This window comes from Mycteria americana, chromosome 7 (assembly GCF_035582795.1).
Source record: "Mycteria americana isolate JAX WOST 10 ecotype Jacksonville Zoo and Gardens chromosome 7, USCA_MyAme_1.0, whole genome shotgun sequence".
NCBI classification, from domain to species: domain Eukaryota; kingdom Metazoa; phylum Chordata; class Aves; order Ciconiiformes; family Ciconiidae; genus Mycteria; species Mycteria americana.
The window spans coordinates 65,894,577-65,911,624 of record NC_134371.1 but is presented as its reverse complement, the minus strand read 5'-3'; the positions used below and the strand labels follow the sequence as shown (position 1 = coordinate 65,911,624).

The following is a 17,048-nucleotide window of genomic DNA, read 5'->3' as shown; positions in this document are numbered from 1 at the left end:
CCTGAGCCAAGCCCATCCCAGAGCTGTTCCCTTGGCATCCAGTGAGGGTCTGCCACAGATCAAGTTCTCCATCTGAAATATCAAGCCCTGCCTCATCTGGGACAAATTTACTGCTTTGATCTTTAGACCCCACTTTATGTGGACACGCCAGATGAGGTTTCTTAAACACTCAGACATCCATGGAGACAGAAATATCAACAGGAATCAATGCAGAGATATGTCACCTTGGCAAATTTAACTTACTATGTCCTCTTTGTGCTTTGGCAACTTTCGGCTGAGGCTGGCTGTATGATTTGTTGAACTAAATTAGGGAAAGGCTGATTCAAGAACAAAAAAATGGAGCTGAAGAGGGTTTTCATACTCAATGAAGTACAATGATAATCACCTATCAAGAGGAAAATACGTGATAGGTGCCTCTTAAGAGCATCATGAGCTACAGGTTACAAGAAAAAAGACAAAGACATAAATAAGAACAGATTAACCCAACCACGGGAGAACAGCAAGAAAAGCAGCTCGTTCACATATTCATATTAACAAAACTCTGGCTGGCTACCAAATATACCCTTCCCACCCAGAAATAATTTGGGCTTGAAGGGAGCATAAACATCCCTTATTATTCTATATCATTAATTGTCAATTCTACTTGGCGTCCAAATCCCAGAACATTAACATCTGAATTCAAATATGATGTGGTCCTGATCATCTGAAAGTAACTAGACCCTTTGCCCCACAGTACACTCCTTACACTCCATGTGGGGAGAAGCATGGCTTGCCATATGGAAAATATCAGTTAAAATAAAATGTTTTTATCTTATGTTAAGAGTCATTCACGGTTTCCCACGGGCGTTTGCCATAAAACCAAGAAAAAGTGAGGTTGTTTAAGCACTGTCTGGTCTCAGAGACTGCGAATGGAAGACCATCCAGTTTTACTGCAGTCTGGTGTAGTCTTTCTTGATGCAACACACACATTTAGCCATCTACAAATTCCATAGATGTTTTTAGTAAAAGTGGGAGGTTGTGCTACCAAAGGAGAACATGAGCCAAAGATGTTCTATTATCCATATCCTATTAAAGGTCAGACAGAGCTCTTACCTCAGTGCTATAATGTGACCAGAAACTTAATTGAAAATATACGAAAAGGTTATTAATAAAGAGATGAAGCTGTAGTAAATTTAATATAGCTCACAGAAGGACTTTTGCTAGAAAGAGAAGGTTATATAGATAGATAGATAGGCCTTTAATTAAGGTGTATTGCTGGGTTAAGTGTAAATTTTCCAAGCAAGCAAGAAGATAGAAAACTGGTAATTGCTTCCAATTTATATTATAAAAATCAGTCATATTCATTTTACTTGCTATGACAGCCTTACTCAATTCCAAGGTTCATTCACTTAATTGGAAGGGAGAATTCTTTGAGTAAAAACATAAGGAATTGAAAAAAAGAGACAGACAGATTGCAAGAATTGAACGAACAGCACTTTAAATGAAATCATTAAAACCCCTCGTCCAAGACTCTCAATAGATTCATGTTTGCTGTCCTCAAGGGATATTTATTATCAAAGCTGAGTAGGAAAAGATTGGAAATTATATCAGAAAAATGTCTCTAATGGTCTTCTTGAAAATTGAATCTGAAGAACTCCCTGTTTCTATTACTATCATAATTTTTCCATGTCTCCAAATTAGTGTAGACTAGAAACTCAAATATTTCTCTCACTGAGACCTCTTGCAACAATGGTATAACTTGGTCAAGCATACCCAAAAGGTACACATGCATACAAACTACATTTGCTTCAACCACATTCTCGTCTTTTACTTGTTCACACAGAGAGTTACAGGAGGGAGTATGTTCAAAGAGAGCATTGCCATAAGTATTCATACAAATCTCTTTGCGTAAATCAGCCTCAGAAAAAAAGCCTTACTAAAGCAATGAGTCTTTGTGGGTTTGGGAGTTATCCAATTAGTGATAAGGAAACAATATGTGGTGGCGTAAGTGGCAAGTAACAAGCAGTAATGGTAAGAGCTAACATTTAAAAGTAATAGTCCAGGAGAATATAAGTAATTCACAAGACTAAATATCAGAATCATTTGTGGACTACTATTGAATAATAAATCTACATCTCTTTTGCAGGGAAATTGCCTTAAAAAAGAAGATTAAGTTTTGAGGGTTTTTTTTTTAGTTTTTTCAGCGTGAATATTCACACAGCTTCAGTGATATCTACACAACTGCCCGGTCTCCTTCCCCTGATGAAGGCCAACAGAGGACAGCTGTTTCCACATTTACTGTTACTGGATAAGAGATATAATTCTGTAATTATAATCAACCAAGGTGCACTGAATTTTAATCTCCCAATGCATAAATCAAAATAAGTGCATCACGAATACATTCCTGGCATGGGCAAGTGGGTTCTGCTACGGACAAACGCATCAGCAGCACTATGCCCAAGTCTTTCTGGGATCCATTGAAGTAACCACTTGAGAAAGATTCATAGCAGAAAGAGGACCATAAAAGTGGGGAAAGCTGAGGCAAAGACAATGATAAGTAGCGCAGAGCTAAATCTCTCCCTGTCAGAAGTCAAATGATGTTAAAGAAATTACTCTAGGGATGGTTTTGGTCTACATCTCTGGTTTCTGGAGGGAAGTGACAAGGGATATTACTCTATCAATGGATATAAAGAGAAGGTTAAAACATCCTGATGCTAATCTTTCAGCAAATATAAAATAATCATGTTGCAAAAGTATTTAATGCTTTCAATTTTCAAAGTGAGGAGCAAGCTATAACAACTAAACAGCAAGGTTAGAGTAACTAAAAGCTCAGATGTTAGGTTGCTAATAGGAACGGAATAATAGATTGAATTAATTATCTTTAAACAATTCAAGAAAACACCAAAACATTCCTACATTTACATGAAAGGAGTGAGATCTCAATATGTCAAGAACATTAAAGCTAGCAGCAATAAGTTTTTATCTGTCAGCGGGAAGGGAAGATAGAGCTCCAGAAAGGCCAGGGAGGATTAGGGAGAACAGTAGACAATCGTCAGTGAAACAGAGACAAAGCTGGGAACATAACTATAAAGTGCTTGAGGAAATCCCTAAATCCATTGGTATTAAAGCATTTACAATAACTTCTCAATTTTGTGGCCAGCCTCACTATCAGGAGAGTTCTGTCATTTATGACAGTGGAAGCAGGATCAGGTCTTAAAGTCAATAAGTTAAAAAAGCTTTAGTGAGGTTTGAAGTTATTTCAGGAAATGCACTTACAGTGATTTGCTTAAGAAAGATATGGCTAATAGCGACTAGTAGGCCTTAGTCATGAATACAGAAACAAGCGAAAGCGAGGTAAGATACAGAGTGAAACGGAAGCATTTCAGCTGCTCGGCAGGGAGTCGTGCGACCAGAGTTCAGTGATACCTTATGACAGCAGCAAGGCTTTCCCCATCCTTTGCTTCTGCCCGTGTGCTATGCTTGCCACCCATTCATGTGGCAAGACAACTCTTTGTGGAACCACATGGAGAACTGGATCACTGAAATAACCCAAGCACAAAAAAAATCCAAATAAAAATCAGGAGGGGTGTCTGTTTTCTTTAGCCCAGATTATTTCCATGATCTAATTTAAAGCACGCAGCCATACACAGCTGGACTGGCACCAAGAGGAGAGAGTAACCTGCAGCACAAGGGCAGAAATGAACTTCCAAGAGCAGAAGGAACTTCTTAAAGTGGCTTTATTGCTTTGTTTTTGTTTTCAGTAAGCGTAATATAAGCCACCTTCAGGAAAAGAGAAGTAAGCTAACTTCCACTTTCCAAGGGTAAAAGCGAGCATCCAGGCAGTTATCAGGGACTTGCTGAACTGTTGTGTGCTCACACCCTACCTTACTCTTCTCACTAACTCTGAGAGGGACAGAGCAAGCACATTAATTTGGCACTAAAAATCAGTTCTGATACACCTCCGCATTTGCTAAGAATTAAGCCCTAAAAAGAACTTCTCTGGTATCTGAAATAAGAGTAAGATGTGAAAGACTGGCAAAAGCTGAAGAAATACAATGGAAACTCCCTTTGCTTTCAGTAATTACAGAGTCTAGATAAAGCGTAAGAAGGAGGGAAAGGGACTGTGTTATTTCAGGGAAAAAATATCCAGGGTTCTTGCCCAGAGGGACAGACCCAGCCATTCTTAACTGGAAGTACCCCCTGTCCCACTCTGTACCAGTTTCTGCTTCTGCCAACAAAATAAGAGTTCTTAAATCATGTCTCTATTGTGCAGTGGTTCTAAAAGGGTGCAGCATACGTAGAAAAATGTAGCTGTTAAGATCAGCTTCCTCACTCCCTCTTCTGCATATGACACCTCTTTAACTTAATCCTTTTGCTTGTTCATGTGCTCTGAAACAACCGTGAAGCTCTGCATCCCAATGCTCAGCCAGATACAAGGAGGTGCTGCCCACCCATCTGGTCCAGTCAACGTCTCTCAACATCCTTCACTCATCCCTTCTCCTGCCGCCTCTGTATCTTTGTGCCTTTTCATTTGGATCTTTCTCTTTAATTTTTAAACCTCTACTTTTTTCCATGTGCAAAGTCTTTACTAGTTATGGGGTGGCACCTTGATCGCTAAAGCCCTCTGAAAAGCACCTTTCCTTCATGAAGCGAAAGTCACCCAATTAGCCAATATGCTGCATTTCTTTTTAGAGAGGGATGAACTCTTTGCTCTCTAAGTAGTTCCGTGAGCACTGGGACAAAAGAAACCTCCACTTCCCACTCTGCCTTTACCATGTGGACTCTGATATAGGGGTAGTGTTTGCATTTCCCTCATAAGGGACATTAAGAAGACCTCCTACCCTTTAACTGGCCAGCTATTTGCACAAAATCTATAGGAATTTTATGTATTTGACCTCTACTTCCCAGTCAAATTTGGTTAATAGCAGCCAAAACCATCAAGGATTACTAGAAAGGGAGTAACAGACTGCCACGCACATACAGGTCGTGAGTCTTGTTTCCTTAGAAGACTTGGCTAAAACAATCCTAGCAGCACTTACCGTTTTTCAAGGACAGTCTTCATGAACAGAGATATGATGTTGAAATATCTTTCTAACCATTCAGGTATCATTCCATGTTATACATTCTTTTTCAAGAACGCTGAGCACAGTAACTAAAGGATGATAAAAAGAAAATTTGGCAAAGAACAAAACAGCAACAAGGCACTGTTGCCTAAAATAAGGATACGACCCATGTAAAGCTTGGTTCTCCTTCCTGACACATCTTTCTCTTTGAGTGTCCAATGTTGTGGGGTTTTGATAGATTTAATTTCTCATTTAAGAGTTACAGTATATCTCACATTTTTTTACCAGTCCTGTTCATAAAACAATGATTTTCCAGATTCTCATTCTACTATAGGAAGAAAAAAAAAGGTTTCCAAAATCAAGTATTACTCAACAATAAGCAAATAACATAGAACATTTTTGCAATACGGTAATAAATTTTAAAATCTGGTCTTTGTTAGGGCCCAGCCCAAAGCCCTGTAATGTCTGTGGAAAGACTTCAGTCAGACTTGATCGGTCCTCATAAATACAGCTATTAGTTCAGACTGAAATGTTGATAGTGCAAAGCGAAATAACTTGGGGCTTCACTTAGCCTTTTCACAAACAAGCGTCAGCAACATCAATGGGAATTACGCACGTGCAGGCGTGGGCAAAATGCAAGTACACTGTCTACATCAAGTCCTCAGCTTATGTAGCAAATGTTATTCCTAGGACAACATAACCAGCATGCTGTCAGTCAGCTCAGCTGATTTTCTTCCCAAATAACAATCTGCAAGCACCAGGATGCCAAACACCACTGAGTGATACAACAGCAGGAATAGGCCCAAAATGCAAGCTGAAACCAGGGCCAGATCCGCCCCTTCCCCTTGCTGTCTAGCTCTGCCGATCCCTTTTCAGATCATGGGTTGTATTCCAGAATTACACATTTATCAAGCTTCTGACAAAAAAAGCAGTAACTTCTACACTGTCCCCTAAGCCCTTCCATTTTGGTCTGCTTCAGCCCTTACTACCCCAGCTATATTTCACCTCTACTACTCTTTCTCCTAGGATCTGAGGAGGAGTAAGTGTGGCCATCAGAAAGAAAGCCTTAAAACAGCCTTAGTCTTCATGGTCCACAAGCTGTTTTAGGTAAAGGAGATCATGTCCACCTCTTAAGGATGTGTGTGTGGGTGTGTGTGGGTGTGTGTATATATATATATATATATATATATATATATATAAAATCATAGAATAGTTTGGGTTGGAAGGGACATAATGCTATTTCCTAAACTTCTAGCCTACTGTTATTAACTGTACTAAGTTCTGTTAATATTAGAATGATAGGAAACTGAAAGGCAGGAGTGATTTATACGGTCACCACCACGCTAAAAGATAACACTATGTAAGTGGTCGTATGCTCTCATGGACAGTACACAGGGCTGGAGTCCAGAAGCCTGAGCTCATCCTGCCACTGACATCCAGTTCAACCTTAGGCAAATTATACAGCTTGATCCTAGACCTGTTGTAGTCATTAGCAAAGGTCCGTTTGACGTAACAGTACAGGATCAGGTCCTGCATCTCTCCTCTTCTTTTGTTGCAAGGTGTCTCTAGGGCGAAAGTGTGTGAAGTGTTTCAAAGATTTAAAGTACTATAGTTGTCATCCTGCAATTCTTATTCATGGCTGATAATTTTTACTTGTGGGAGTAGGCCCGTTGGCTCCATAGTCGTCATTATTTGTAACATTTCTAGTATTATTCATAACACAGCTAGTTTTCTGGCATATTTTTAATAATTTTAGAAGTGGAACATTTTTAACAGCATGCTTTACATATTCAATAGATGCATGATATAATTAACCATAGAAATGTCGTAAGAAACACAAAGGAAATATTCTTCTTATTACATTCAATATTTAATTGCCCGCAGTTACTCTCAAGTCAAACCTTCTGCTGTTCAGAAAGTTGTCACAGATCACTTACATTGTTTCATGGGGTCTTCTTAGTAAGTTTTTTTCTTACTCATTTTTCTTAGTTTTAGAGTTTTATTGTATCAAAATGAAAAAGCAAAATTACACCTCAGGTGAGGCTGTAGCATTAGTAGCTTACCCTCAATTCTGCAAACACCTTGTAGGGATTTTTTTTTTTACTCTATCAAACAGAAGTTTGCAAATCTTGGCCCAAATTGCATCTCATGACGGAAATTTCAGCAGCCCTATAATGCTGCTGGGGTTTGTAGATCCTTCTCTGGATCCTCAAAGAGAGGTAAAATAAAGTGGGTCCAGAACACACATATGGGTTTGGCCAAGTTTGCCAAAGTTTAGTTTTATGACTGAGTGGCCTGATTCTTTTCCCTTCATTATCATAATAGTTGGAATTGCTCGTTCTCTCGTCTGTCATCCACTCTGTGGTGTTGTTGCTACAGAATGAAGCAACCGTCTTCCTCTGGGAAAGGGCCTTATAGGGCAGAGATTCACAAGGTGGTCCACAGATTAGATGCCTCCCTTTTTTCCACCCCAAAAGGAGCGGTAATGAGCAAACAGCTGCTACAATTGTTACATCTAAAGGAAAAGAAAGCTACCAAGACACCTTCAGTACATGGGGATGTCTGGAACAAGGTTAAGTGAAGAATTGCTAGCATCCACAGTATACCTGCAAAGCAGGAGCAGATGCTCTGTCCCACATCCATGTATCTCTCAGTGCCAGTATGACTATTTCCAGGACCAGTTAAGTCTGGTTGATTATATACAGTTCAGGCAATTCCCATGATTGTTTTCATACAAGTCAGACTTTGGCTGTATAAACAGCGCTTCCTTTTATTAAATATGGTCCTTTACACATGGCAATGTCTTAGTGCTAGTCTTTATCTTACCTAACTTTAGCTGTCTAACATCAACCAGCAATACTAAACTACCCACCCCAGATTCTCTACATATTTTGTAGAGTATTAGGAAGTGGTATTAGGAAGCGACTTCAAAGGACAATTCATTTCAGCCCAGCAGAATGAAGACAGACAGGATGAGTCACCATCTTAGAGTACCTACTTGTCCCTGTTGACAACAGATCAGGAGTTGGATGACTTGCTTAGACTGAATGCTTAACTTCACATGGCTTAAGTTAGGTGAAATGAATCCCACTCAGATTTTTATTCAACATCAAATTCTGCTGCTTCCCACAACCTAAATTATTTTAGTCATCAGGTGCCTTACTCACTGCCTTTTGCTGTTTTGTTCAAGGAGCTGATTTATGGACTAAAAAGCCTTTCCTAGAAATGAAAAGGAAAATACTTCTTGCGTTTTTAACTTCGCTTCTGTTAGCCAAGTACTTCCTGAAGTATGGCAAGGTGTGGGTGTGGTGAACTCTTTGTGCGTAATAGATGCCAGTGATGCTGAAGCCAGGGAGTAGGAGATAATTTTCAAAAGCTGCCTGGCAAGCAGTTGGTCAACCGGGTGTCAGAAGAACACAGAAATTGGCTGGCTTGGCAGCCAGAGCTGCGTTGCTTGGTGGACTAGAAATCATCACTTTCCAGAGAGCACATTGGAAGTAGATATCCCAATCCTGTGGAACCTCAGCACCAGCTGGGGGTGTCTGATTTCCTCACAGCCCTCTGAAAACCCAAGTGTTGGATTTTAAAGACGCAGCTAATGGATCTTCTGGTGACTCAACATGAGTCAGTCCAATTAAGAACTTAATCAAGCTCTCCAAATATTCCCATGAAGCTCTTCCTCTGAAGACTTCAAAGTGCATTACGAAGATTCAAAGTGCTAACAAGTAGGATAATCCAATGATGATATCAATTCTGGCATGACGCACTTCCCATGTGACCAGGGACAAGTCCATTTAGAGGCACACTTATTACAGACATTTAGAAGCCACACAGATATTTGGACTGAAATGCAATAAAGATTGCATCTTGACAATCTTCTCTGCAGAATTCTATAAACTGGTTGTAAAATTTTATAGAAAGAGCATTCCACTAACTATTGCACTCTGGGGGCTTTCCTATAATAAATACCTGTCCTGCTCCATTTTGGAACATAAACTGAGCTTTACTGCTCAGCCAGATCTATTGTCTGCACCGTGTAGCCATAAAATCATGATTTTGCTATCAACCTCCTGTTTGCCTGAGGAGAAAATAAATAAAAGGCAAAGCTGAACAGAACCGTGTTATGTATTTGGTTAACCCTTCCTTGATGGAGCTACAAAATACATGCATTAATATCACACAAAGTAGTTGTACAGTTTTTAGAACTCATCTAGTTCCTTCAGAGGACAACGATGAAACCACACACTGGTTTCATTTGGGTGAAGGTGCTGACTGGATTATCAGAAGTTAATACTGGGCCAGCCCTACAAAATAACAAATAGTTTTTTGAAAGCAGTGATTGTAGGAGCAGCTGAGCATGTTCAACAGCATTGCTGCTGCTGTCACAATGAAAATGTTGAGGGCCTGGTACTGAACCCACTGAAATCAACAGGAAAGCTGGTATAAGCACCAACAATCCTTGGACTGAGCCCTTATGCAAGTGCTCTTTGTTGCAAAATATGATAGCACAAATCAAATTTGAGAAACATTTTATTGGCAGCAGACAGTATGTCTGTCCTATGCGTTGCGTTGATAAAGTATATGTCATCACTGCAAACACTTGCACAATATCTAGACAGTAGAGATACGCTTAAACCACCTTAATTGCACAGTGGTATACCAAAAGTTAGCAGCTGATTTGCAGTGGCACCTCAGTGCAGCAAGAATGGATCAAGATCCTATAGCTCTAGGTACCACGCAATAACACCCAGGTGACCTCAGATAGTCCCTGAAAATGCCGGCCATCCTTGCTCTACCTATGGGTTCCCTGGTTTGAGAGGTGCTCTTCTCTGGACTAGCATTTGGAGGAGAAGACTGCCAGCATTGGCCTTGTTCTCATGTCCCTGTCACACAACCAAAACCACCGCTGGCACTAGCTGCCTTCCCTGCTTACAGCTTTCCCAGAGGCTGTATCTATACTGTAAACTCAGAAGGACCAGGACACAGGTTTGATGGGTGATCTCCCAAATGGTCTAACCGTTAGGACGCTCCCTGGCATGGCACTGGCCCCTCCCAGCTGGTGCTCTCCCAGCCGATGCCTGGGCACCCGTGGGGGACAGCAAAGGCCAAGGACTGTTCCCAGGAGGCAGTCTGGATGAGGCCACCTGTTTGGGACGCAGGAACGGAGGGAAAGAGTTGAATCATGTGGATATGAGTCACGATACGCTACTTTGTGTTTGGGTTATTTTATTTTCTAGCCATAGCCAGAGAGACTAGGGAATGAATGGTCACTCTTCCTGAGGCACTGAACTACTCTTCCTGAAAAAAAGTTGCTTACTGAAAATAGCACTTTGGTGAGAACATGCGAAGAGAAAGCTCACTGCTTTTGACTAGGTTTGCCCTGGGCTGCGGCTAAGCCGAGGGCTGCAGTCTCTCGGGCTGCCATCCAGCTGGATTCAGCAGCAATTCATTCACTAGAAAAAGTAGAAAAAGAAACAGGAAAAAACTATATGAGGTTTCCATGGCTACCGGACTGCATACTTTCTTCTGACCATTATCACAAATTTTGCCATCCAAACAAGCAACACGTCAGAAATAATGTTTGGTTTTAGTGAGAATTCATTTCAGATATATCACAGGGAAAGGTACTGCCTTTGAGCCCAAGCAAGTGGCACATTTTCATCTGTGGGCACAATACAAAGCACAGACATCCAGACTTCCAAACACTGTCCCTAGAGCTCCTCTTCAGCAAGTTTTCCCAGTTATGTTGAACTTCTAAATTTCATATTCTTTTGTGATGGCTGTTGAAAATAACAGGTCGAGAGTGATACCGCATAAGGTTTTCGGAAGGACTAACATATATTAAAAACTACAGCATTTTGTAGACAAATGGCACAACCTTCGACTTTAATATTCTAGAACAATGAAGAGAGGACAGAAATAAAAGCCATGTAATCAGTTCCTCTTATCAGTGATGCTGGGCTGTAGAGCAGGTTATCCTGTATTCATTTATGATATATTAAAGAGCAACAGGGGGAAGTACAAGTGGTGTTTCTTCTTCATGCCCCTGTGTGCCTGGTCAGCTTATCACTGTGATTCAGATAACACAAAACACAGCTTAAAAGGAAAAACTTTCAAAATTTTCATGTACCACTAACCCTCTACTTGCTTTCCTATTATTCTGTCTCATCCTACTTCCCTATTACAGCCCCCACGCCCTGGTCTACGTTTTGGAGCAATACCTGGATTCTGCATTTGCTACAGAGCCTTCTGCCCTCACTTCCCTGTTTTAGATGAGTTCATTTCTTTAACATACAGGCAGCCTTTACAAGTGTCAGGGCTGAAAGGTTCTATAGAGAATTTCATATCTCTGCCCAAATTTCAAGCATGTAGTCTAAGGACTTTGCTAAACCAGAATCTCAGGGCTGTTGATTTACTGTTCTTCTAACTCAGACTTTTTGCTAAAGTACAATAGATCAAAAAATCCTGAGAGTTTCCTTAGATATCTTTTCTGGCTAAACAGTCTGCATGAACCACAAGCTACTCAATAGTTAATAATAACAAGCTTCACCCCCCAACACTTGGTTTACAAGGGCTACAAGCTCTCTGAGTCATTGCACAGTTGATTTGAGCTTAACCCTAATAGCTCTGTTATGTCGTGGCTTATTCTTAAATCTTCTTGGAAGCAGGAGAGTGTCAACAACAAACTTGTAAGGTTTAACACTGTAAACACCAGGTAAACTGCTTTATCTCAATCAAAAATATCAGTAGTGTCCTTTCCACTACATCACAGAGCTGTAAAGTAATGCTGGAGCCACAGCATGTGCCTGCTGGTATATGCCTGAAGAGGTTCTGGGAATTAATTCTGCTTTGCAGAACTATTCCAGTTATTCATGTGACTCAGCGGCTGAGACCGGGATCTTCCTGCACTCACATGGTGATGTGCTGATTCAGGCTGGTTCAGCAGCGCGGGATAGGAGAGACACCTTATCAAAAGAAAAGCCCTCCTTGGGGACAGGCTCTCCCAGTAGCCGAGAAGGAAATTTCCGTTGAGCTATCTGTGCTAGGCCAGCGGGGCAAGATTAGCAAGTTATTGTTAGATCTGGATGATTTTCTTTACGCTGGGTAAGAAGGGAATCATTCTTTTCAACCAATAAAATATTTCTTAGCACTGTTGCTGTGATTTCTGCCCAGATGTGATCTCAGGGCTAAAGGCTAGCACTGTGTCAAAGGAAAACAGTACTCTGCACCTCTGCTTTCAGAATTATACCTAAGAGTCTTTCAGCCACACGCAGTATTCAAGTTTTATTTATAAATGTTTTAGAAAGGATTAATACCTGGCTAACCCTTGTTATACGCATGTTGCAGGCAGGAACAGTAAATTGTAAGTCATTTATCAGCACCCCCTAGACTTATTCAACTTTGTATGGAATGACTGATCGAGACCTTCATAACAGATTAACCCTTTATAAACCAATAGCAAATAGTATCTTGACCAACAGGGCACTCGTCAGCCCTGTTATGCACAGTAGATAGGAATTATCTGATTAAATGCAGGCATCTAGGATGGAAACCTGAGCACCTAAGCCAGTCACTCCACACTCTGTGGGTAACAGTCAAAGGAGTGAGTTGAGTCCTCCAAAAGTAAACATGTAAAATCAGTCTATCAAATGGTAGCCAAAGCATTTTAAGTGACCTGCCCAGGATCTTACAAAACAGACTGTGGCAGATCCAGAACAAGACTCACATCTCCTAATTCCTGTCTTATTCTCAGTCCACAAGACCACAGCTGCCCTATAATCACATAATCATAGTTCTGCAATTCTTCAGTGAAGCTGTGAATGCATTTAATCAAGGGTCTTAAATCTGCCAGCTCCAGAAAAACAGACTTCCTTTAATATTATGCACAATCTAGTATTTTTGTAGGAGCAGCCAGTGTAGTCAATGTCATCTCAGCCACCTAAACATTACAGTATACAGAAGTACCTGCTGAAGTGCAGCCGTTACACCTCACACCGAGTACTACGTTTTCACAGTTCATCCTGATATAAATAGCAATTACAAAGTATTTTTGCAACGTATTGTACCAATTGCAATACCAAAGTATTGCTTCCTCTACCTACTGTTCCTCCACAGCCTCCCTCCCCTGACCTTACAGTTGGATTTTCTCTTTCAAGAGACATTATTTTCTGTCTGCTCTGCTGCTACTTCTCCCACAACAAATGGCACATTCCAAATATAGGGGTAACTGTATATTTAACCCATCCAATGGGTAAAAGAATAATGACAGCAGGCCATGATACATATGTGAATTAAAAAAAAAGCCATCTGCTGACACAGGCTTTAGTGGGTATCTGTGGTTTGGAGCAGGAGGAGATACTGTCTATAAAACTGCAAACAAGGCTGTCCATAATAGAAAGGAAAGGAAAAGAAAAAAAAAAAAAGATCTAAACTATCTCAGGATGTTCTCCCTTTCCACCCTGAAGATCTGGAAGACTTCTTAATTACTTGTCAGACTACCGCTGTTGGTGTAGGTATAGCCTCTCACAACTGCGCCCAGTCCATAAAGCTGTAAATCCCTACCAAAAATAGAAGTTAAATGTTTTTATCTAACTTGAAAAACTTAAACACCAGGTACTCAGAGGTACAGATGCACATGGTATTTGAGGGTTAAAAAACAGAGGAAAACTGTAGCCTGGGAAAATTAGGGGCTTTCCATTGCCGGTGTAATGAAACGACAGATTTAAAGTTCAGAGTGAGAAAAGTCATTGAAAGGAATTAGATTTCAAACTTCCTGAGACATACAGGCTTTGTTTTTCAAGCCTATTGATAAACCTACCGCTCTCCCGATTACTGTCCCCCCACCCACTGAAAAACCCTCTAAAAATGAATTTGCTGCCTTAATTGGAGGGAAAAGGGTTTAAAGAATATCCACTGTAAGGTCTCTCTGAAGAAGGAAAGTCCCTGGAGGCAAAACAATAATTGGTTTTGACCTTCCGCAGTTAAGGAGGCGTTGGTAAAGACGAGACTTAAACACAACCTGACAACTGTGAGTTCCAATCAAATTCAGAAAGAGACGGAAATTGGATAAGCAAATTCCTTTTTGTTCATGACCCCGGTCCCGCTTTCCTTTCCCCCTGCAGCATGACACATCAGAATCTTTCCTGCGTACCATAAATCACTCGGAAGACAGCAGTAGCCTTTGAATAGCTGTCTTATATTACGTTCATATCTTCCAGACAAGCAGTATTAGCAGTCCCCTGTCTGCTCTGGAACAGCAAACACGTTAAGCGCAGTACAAAGGCTAGCTGCAGCAAGGAAGGAAGCAGCGTGATTTCATTGCTGTTTTCAGCATGGTGTAAATTCCCTCTCTCAGAGTTTGGAAGAACTCTTCACATTAGCACTAGTAGCTGCTTGCCAATTTAACGAAATTTGGTTTTGAATGCAGGAACCCACAATCCTCATTCTGTCAGAAGCTGCAGCTGACAAAATGCTTTCCTTTTCATAAATTTAAGCTCGTAGAGGACACTCTTTGCCATTCCCCACCACTGCTCCGGGAAACGTAATGTTTCCTGTGTTACCTTCCGCATGGCAAGTGCATCTTGTCTCAGTGTCCCTGCAAACTCCTGGCACCTTACATGCTTCCCACAGCTTGTGCCTGTCAATACTCACCGTCACCGCTCAGCACAGCCATGCTGGCCAAGTGTCCTTCACCTTGCCAAGGCCTCCTCAGGCTCCTCCTATTATTTGTTACCTGCAAACTCCACCGCTTTTAGGTTAATCAGAGAACTTGAAACTCATTTTCCTGTTTTAAGGACATCTTAAGTTAATAACGCCTCCAAGGCCAGCAGAGCAAAGTTTTCCTTGCAGTGGCCCTGAATGCAAACTTACAATTGAATGTCGCTATGATTTAAAAAATAAGAGAAAAGAGAAATGGCAAAGACTCACAACACAAGGACCATAGACCAAATAAAAACGCATGAACTAATGGTGAATTTTTCCACCTTAAATGGCCAGCCAATTTGAGATGATCACTGCTGAAACCCGACTCATGTAATTTGCAGATATGACTCACGAGAGTTGGAGGTCCAAAAGCAATAAGAGCACAGCTTGGAGAGATATCAAGGCTTTGGAGACAAAAATTAGTTATTTTTAGGGTCTGATGAGACAGAGGTGAAAGTGTAAGTGGTCTACAATAAGGTAAGTGTGATGTCCGGGTATTTTCGCAAAGTTGAAACGGTTTCACTTTCTCCTGGAAAGGAGCTGAAAGCTGGGAATGGCTTCATATGGATAGAGTTACATGAGTTACGAGCCGTAGGACTGTCCCAGAATGCCAGCTCCACATGCTTTGACCTTTTCTCAAGTTTTGGGAAAAGTTGCTTCTTACACGTGCCTCCTTCAGCTGAACCTAACCCGTTACCATTAGCCATGCCTCTTCCAGCCTTTTAGGTGTCATGACAGCTGACTCCTGCTGAGTCTATGGAAAGGACCCAGTCCCAGAAGCGCTCCCTTGCTCTTTTAGGCCAGAAGTGCCCCAAGAGTCAATGTGACATTCAGAGTCTGACAGCAAAGCAGAATATCCTGACAGTATCCAAGCCATGCTGCAGCTGCTGCAAGTCAGCAATGCTTAGACTCTGATCTGGCACCTTCCGTGCTCCCTGAGACCAGGGGCATTAGTTCCAGCCCCATAGTTCCAGCAAGTAGCAAACAGCCAGTACACAAAGCACAACTGCGGCTGATCTTTGGAAGGGCCAGATTTGGAACACATTTCAGAATCACAGCTCTCTACCATTTGCATCCTCCAAGTCTTTGCTACCAAGATGCTTCCCAACCATGAATCCTACCCTGTCTCATTCCTATTTTTAAAAAATTTGGTTAATTCACTTTGATTTGGGGAACTCTAGCAACTGACAACTCTCCTTCTTGCTCTGAATTTTATTCCACAGACTCAGACTTCTACAATGCACTACTCCCAGGTTTTTTCTCCTGTCCTTAGGAAGTATTAAGGACTATGACCAGGAGGCACAAATTAGGAGGAGAATGTATCTTTGTCTATAATAATGTTCAAGCTGTATGTAGGCAATGGGAATTAATAAAACTGGAACAGGCTCAGCACTGGCATTTTATGTAGGACAATACGTACCTCCTGAGCTGGGTCATGTACCTAGCACGTCCTTGCTGAAGTGTCAACTTCGCAGAGGAATGCTGACACTTACAGGGGTGCTGCTATGTACTATAGTAGCGTACAGGCTTCTGCAAAGAGCCAGCGAGGCAGGTTAGCTGGGAGCATATAAAAAAAAAAATCTATAAATAATGTTCTATAAACAAGATTCCATAAAAGACCTAAAAATACCAAGGGGGCAGTTTGTCAGTTGTTGGGGGTTTTTAAGTTATTTTATTTATTTCTGGAGTTCTGCTGAATGGGAATGAAGTTTTAGAGCCAGATAAGAAAAGAGAAAAACCCAATATTCAAACTGCAAGATGCTGTGTGCCTTTAACACCCCTAGAAATCAAAGGTGCTGAGTTCCCATCACAGTGGCACAACCTAGTGTAAAACCATGGTCCTAAACCGTCGTTGACTATTTACAGGTGTCATTCAACACTTGCTCAGTGTTCAGAAAGGATGATCCTTGCTCCCAAGAAGTCTCAGTTTAAGTAGCAAGGAATTCTTGCAACTTTTTTTGTTTCTGCTTCTTGTTTTTAATTTTCATGTTTTAACTTTTTATGGTCATTAGCACTTAACAGTGAAAGAACAGGCTTCAGCTATTGATCGCAGAACAGTTTGAAACACACCCCCCCCCCCCAGTTTTCAGAAGACAAACCAGTCTTAGCACCCTGAAGCAATTTACTCGAGCTAGCTGGGCAAGGCAGTAGCAGAAAGAGCCCAGTCTCTGCTGTCATCAGCAAGGCCATAGTGACTCCTCCATCTTCTCCTATTTTCAACACTGTGAGTTGCAAGAAGGGGAGCCCATGATGGTAAGGCAAGGGTGACATAAGGGCAGGAAATGAGCCAAAACAAGTGTCTTG

General features: G+C 41.2%; 1 protein-coding gene across 10 annotated transcripts in view; it reads right to left on the bottom strand.

Annotated features, from left to right (window-relative positions):
- FGGY (FGGY carbohydrate kinase domain containing) overlaps positions 1 to 17,048 on the bottom strand; it is a 328,528-nt gene that overhangs the window by 163,918 nt on the left and 147,562 nt on the right. The window contains exon 1 of one of the 10 annotated variants that reach the window (XM_075508854.1): positions 14,694 to 14,860. The exons of the other annotated variants lie outside the window; for them this stretch is intronic. The gene's annotated coding sequence lies outside the window, so the exon portion shown is untranslated. Of the gene's footprint in view, positions 1 to 14,693; positions 14,861 to 17,048 lie in introns of those variants that run through there. 10 annotated transcript variants of the gene reach the window in all.